Source organism: Achroia grisella, unplaced genomic scaffold (genome assembly GCF_030625045.1).
Source record: "Achroia grisella isolate CSIRO2021 unplaced genomic scaffold, CSIRO_AGI_Agris_v1 utg768, whole genome shotgun sequence".
NCBI lineage: Eukaryota > Metazoa > Arthropoda > Insecta > Lepidoptera > Pyralidae > Achroia > Achroia grisella.
The window spans coordinates 855,945-862,474 of NW_026713015.1; positions in this window are offsets into that span (position 1 = coordinate 855,945).

The following is a 6,530-nucleotide window of genomic DNA, read 5'->3' on the forward strand; positions in this document are numbered from 1 at the left end:
TTCAATGGTTTATTTTATTTTTATGTCGATCATCACTCTACTTCTTGTATACAACTTTACTGTCTACCTACGTGTTGCTTTCTTTAATAATATTTTCTCCAATACTTTTCTGGTAAAACGGATCGCAATTATACGCTGACAGACATAAGTGACTGATTTCTGTATATAATCTGTGGGGAATATATAATGAACGATTTAACTGTAGTACTTCCCAGCATCAGTATACAATGCCCAATTTACGCTCAATCAGAGTGGGCAGGGAAGTGAGCAGCGCGAGAGTGTAAACACGAGTGGAAACACTTCCCATGCCATTGGCGCTGCCACTCGCGCTGCCCGGCGCTCCCTCGATTATCGGTTTTTCGTGCGCGAGTCAAAGGACTGGCAGCGCGAGTGGCAGCGTGTTTTTACATTCAGCCCTCTCGCTCAGTTGTCGCCCGGCAGCGCGAGTGGCAGGGGAAGCGGCTGAATGTAAACGTATAATATATATTATATGGAGATGTATAACTTCCACACTAAATTCATTTATTTGAATTTTTTTGTTGTTCTGTTGATTAATTTTCTATTTGGTCCTTTTTGTTTTAGCGCAAGCACAACTTTGCGTTAAGTGAAACCTAATGTTGGATTACGAATACTTATAAAGTAATATATAAAATAGAGAGTGGATTGTATTTATTGAAATGAAAATAATTAATGGAAAAGGAAGCAGAAATACGATTTGGATCTGGAAGAACGTCTTCCACACTCCGAACACCCCAAAGTAAGCAATGTAACACCAAACTTACTCACCTTTGCTCAGGAACGTCCCAATGTGTAGTACAGTTTAGTGGCCACGCACTCTACAGCAGGGATGTTAAGGAGCTCCGTAACCGTAACCGAAACATCGGATATCCGATATAAAAAAATATCCGTAACCGTAACCGAATCCGAAATAAAAGTTTCGTATAGTACCGGATAGGGGCGAAGCCTAATTGAGACACGCTATATTATTAGCTACTTGTATTTTACTTTTGAAATTCCTTAAAACATTAATATCCGTAACCGAAATTATCCGAAACTAACGGATAATCCGAAATAATTTCATATCCGTATCCGTATCCGGTATAATAATCATTCCTATATCCGAAACCTATCCGTATCCGAAATTTCATATCCAGAACATCCCTGCTCTACAGTGTGTATTCATAAAAACAATTATATTGTAATAATTAAATCAAAAATTTTTTTGGTTTATAAATTCAAATTCAAAATATCTTTATTCATGTAGGTCTATTACAGACTTACGATATGTCAAATCTACCGTCAGTTCGGAATGATATCGTGATGAGAAGAATTGACAAGAAACTCAGCTCGTATTTTTTTCAAATAATAGTGGAACATGTTTATAATAATACACAGTCATTAAAATTCAAATTTGGGAGAATAGAGTTACCTATAAAGTTCAAAATACGGAGCGTCCTATTTACTCCAGTTCTTATTTTCAATTGTTTTTTTTATTCTAAATTCGAGATTTAAGTGGCCACATCTATTTATTGAAAGATATGGATTGGAGACGTTATGTGCGAGCAGCGCAGGACCGATCCTCGTGGAGATCTTTGGGGAGGCCTATGTCCAGTAGTGGACGTCTTCCGGGCTGCGATGATGATGATGATGATGTGTTTATTTGTGGTCAGTATTACCAACCGCCCTTTGCTTCTTCTTCGGAATACGGAACATCTATAGTAGCTTTTATATTACAACATACATTAATGTAAATCAGATTATAACATCGTTGTTTTGGTTGGTTTTAATAAATAAATAAATCATAATAATCTCAGGACAATTCACACAGCGCCATCTAGACCCAAGTTAAGCCAGCTAAAGCTTGTGTTATGGGTACTAGACAACTGATACAAATACATAGATATATATTTCTTCTTTTCATTATTTAATTAGTTATTTCTTCTCGCTTCTTTATCATTACATAGTATAAAACAAAGTCGCTGTCGCTTTCTGTCCGTCCCTATAATAATAATAATCTCAGGATAATTCACACAGCGCCATCTAGACCCAAGTTAAGCTAGCTAAAGCTTGTGTTATGGGTACTAGACAACTGATACATATACATAGATTATTTTTATTTTTGTAAATACATACATATTATACATAGAAAACACCCAGACCGATACAATCAATCATACCCATGAATACAATTGCTTGAGCCGTGCGAGGAATCGAACCCGCAACCATCGGTCGTAAAGTGGTGTACTACACCGCTAGACCACCGAGGTCGTCAAAAATAAAAAAAAAACTGACCATTACACTATCATAATCATACTCTTTATACAAATGTTTATAGCAAGGAATCGAACCCGCGACCAACAGAAGTACAGCGGTGTGCTAAATCACTAGACTACTGAGGCTGTCAACATCAAATAGACGTAAATTTACATACAATATTAGTAGATGTTTAGGTTTAGAAAAATGTATTACCATTTTTTTTATACTGTCAACCAATTGTGCCTTAAGGCTAGAATCAAACCAGATTAATAAATTGAAATATAATGTATTCGTGGAATAAGTTAACCGATTTCATTTCAATTCTATAAAGCGGTTTTGTCTCTGATATTGTATATAAATAACTTCACGACTGTTATCTTTGATGGGGTAGTCAGAGTTATTGTCAACTGTCCATGTGAATGTAACACTTGACATGTTCAGATATTGCTCGGTGTATTTGAAGGCGGTAGGTTGTAGGCTACTTGCGAGTCATGTTCTCCTGGTACTTTCACTGTAGTATCGGTAATAGTGAGATAACTTCACGACTGTTATCTTTGATGGGGTAGTCAGAGTCATTGTCAACTGTCGATGTTGTGAATGTATCATTTGATATGTCCACATTTCGCTCGGGATTTTTGAATAAAAAATCACATTACTCCTATAGACGGCGGTAGGCTGTAGTCTACTAGCGAGTCATGTTCTCCTGGTACTTTCACTGTAGCATCGGTAATAGTAAGATAACTTCACGACTGTTATCTTCGATGGGATAGTCAGAGTCATTGTAGCTTTTGTTGTGATTTCCGCATGCATCCTTATGTAAAGTGCGAATACTGTAACTACTATATAGTAATTTTAAGTAGCTGTGACGTGGTCGAGTGGAATGAGTAGTCATCCTCACTAAAATGTCCAGACTTGTGGCGGCGTGGTGGGCCGGGTCATTGAGCTCCCTAAAATACGGATGAGCCAGCCATCACTGCGCTCGACCATATTTTAGGGACTGGTCTGCTCTAATCACTATGACTGATTTCCTCTTATTAATTGTTTAACCAGTTGGTTATATATTCAATATTTTTTCTATTTGAGTATTTAATTGAATTAGTACTAATTGGTGGTTTGTATTCACACACTTAAACTTAAAAATGTAAAGTAATAATAAAATTATTTAAAAGAGCAACACGCAAGTTTCTTGCTCGTTCTTCTTGTGATGAGACAGCTTTCCGAACGAGCGGTAGATAAAAAAAAATTGTTATGACTGTTCAAAAGTGTTTAAATTAAGTTTATTTGAATAACTGATTTCTGAATTTTTTATTTTATTTTTGATTATTCAATTCTATTGGCAACTGTCCATGTTGTGAACGCAACACTTGACATGTCCACATTTCATTGATTTTGTAAATACATAAATAATATACACAGAAAACAAACAATAATACCTATAAATACAATAGCGAGGAATCGAACCCGCGATCATCTATACATATAAATAAAATTGGAGTGTCTGTTTGTAATATTGAATTAACCGTTTTTTACTACGTGCATATGAATATAAATACGGTACATACACCAAAATAACATTTTTAGGTCTCTGAAATGGCTGGACCGATTTTGCGGGTTTTTATTGGCAGGTAGCTGATGTAATAAGGAGTAACTTAGGCTACTTTTATTTTAGACAAATAAAGTTAAATTCCACGCGGACGAAGTCGCGGCTACAGCTAGTCGGAAATGAAGCAGTGTGCTAAACCGCTAGACAACCGGTACATTGTGATATGTGAAGATTATCTAAATATATATAACTCAAAGGTGACTGACATAATGATCTATCAACGCACAGCCCAAACCACTGGACGGATCGGGCTGAAATTTGGCATGCAGGTAGATGTTATGACGTAGGCATCCGCTAAGAAAGGATTTTGATTAATTCTACCCCCAAGGGGATAAAACAAGGGATGAAAATTTGTATGAAACTGTCAATTTTAAACCGAACGGGCTGAGACTTTGCATGCATAAAGCTACTATGACGTAGGCATCCCCTAAGACAGGATTTTGATAAATTCCACCCCTAAGGGGATAAATTAACGCGAGTGAAACCGCGGGCAAAAGCTAGTTAGGGATAATTCTAGTAGAAATTGGATTAATAATGTTCTCAACTCATTAGCCACAATACAAACAAACAAAAACCTAGTTAAAGCTTACTATACTCTGATTAACTTTATAGTTAAGTTACAATCCTGAAATCCTTTAAGAAGTTTCGGCTGACACCTTTTTAGTACTTTACTCATTAAACCATTTTTTTTACTATAATATAAAGGTGGCATACAAGCATACGGCCTGTCTGATGGTAAACTAGAAAACTTTAACGTATTGGAAAATCTTTTAAAGACGTTTCTTGACGGTCTTGGTGGTCTAGTGGTTTAGCATACCGCCTTATTCAAATTAAAATACAAATTCAAATTCAAATTAAAATACGAATTCAAATTCAAATTCAAATTCAAAATATCTTTATTCATGTAGGTCAATTACAGACTCTTATGATATGTCAAATCTACCGTCAGTTCGGAATGATTCCGAGATGAGAAGAACTGACAAGAAACTCAGACCGACACAAACAATCATACTCATGAATACAAATGTTTGCACCATGCGAGGAATCGAACCCGCGACCGTCGGAAGTAGAGCGATGTGCTAAACCGCTAGACCACCGAGGCCGTCTAAATAAGGATAAATATGATTACTAAAAAAATACCAGTTTAGTTTCTTGGAAGTTCTTATTAACTAAAGTAGCTAACCGAAGTGGACGGTAGGACTAGGAATACCGTAAAGATTTTATATAATTAAATAAATTTCACGTTGTGTTTAACGGTACTAGGAAAATATAAAAAAAAAATTAAAACGGTCACCCATCCATTTTCAGCACCGCACCGAACGTTGCTTGACCTGGATATCGATTTTGCGTCACGCGCAAATATTGGCGGAAAACCACCAAATAACTCCCCTCCCTGCCTACCAACTATGATATTCCGGCACATTTAATTATGATTGTTTTCATTATTTCACGCAAGTCTCGAATATCATGCAGTAAGTACAGAGCAAGTGGGCTTGAACGACGGGCGGTCCGGGACAACAGTGGCATAGAGTCGCTTACATATATTGTTTTTAATAGAACAGAATAGAATAAAAAAATTTTTTATGCAAATTAACTTAAATTTAAGCAGCACTTTTCAATAGTTATACTTTTTTTAATCTACCCCTCATTTGGAAAACTGTCTCATCACAAGAAAAACGAACAAGAATCTGGAAGTTGCTCTCTTAAATAATTGTTGTAACTTTACATTTTTACGTTGGAATGTGTGAATACAAACTACCAACTTGCACTAATTTATTAGAGCAAAATATTAAATACATAATCAATTCATCAGTAAATCAGAATTCTTCACTTGAGTTTACGTAAAAATGTTTACCGGAAAAACTCGTCTGCGTGTGTACTCCCTCACTCTCACCTATTTCAGCCGCCAAGCAGCTTACTATGTAAGATGTCTCGGTTGTATGTTACACATTGGGCAGTAAAATTATATGATAACAAGCATGACGTCATAGTCTTCTGTTATGATATCGCATGGTGGTATCACAAGTATCACATGATAACTTTATATCAGTAGTTCTGTTCATGTATATAGGCGTCGGTTACCACTTACCATCAGATGGTGACGCCTACATATATATATGTATATATTATATAGGCGAAAGTACTTATCCTATTCACCTGATGATAAATCGTCAAGTCGTTTGCCATTCATATAATACAAAAAAAAACATTTTTATACGATTTAAACGATTTTCTACTACATTAATTATTAAAATAATTAGAATTAATTACGTGTTTGTAGACATATAATGTTACTAGCTGTGCCCGCGGTTAAACCCGTGTGAAATTTATAGCCTCTTTATTATTCTGATATATAAACTATATCACTGTTAAGTTTCACCAAAATCCGTTCAGTAGTTTCTGCGCGAAACAGTAACAAACATCCATGCTCACGAACTTTCAGATTTATAATATTAATAAGTCCTTTGTTTGTTTCAGCAGTGGATGTCAGACGATGATTATAATGATGATTATTTTAAATATAATAGAAACAGAGTCAAAATTGCAGACAAATAAATATATATATCCAAACCCACACACCGCCTACACATCCCAATATTTTTATAAACAAGCGCCTCCATTCCTTTCTATGTGCCGCGGTCTTTCTCCCGGCGGCTCCCTATATAACTGT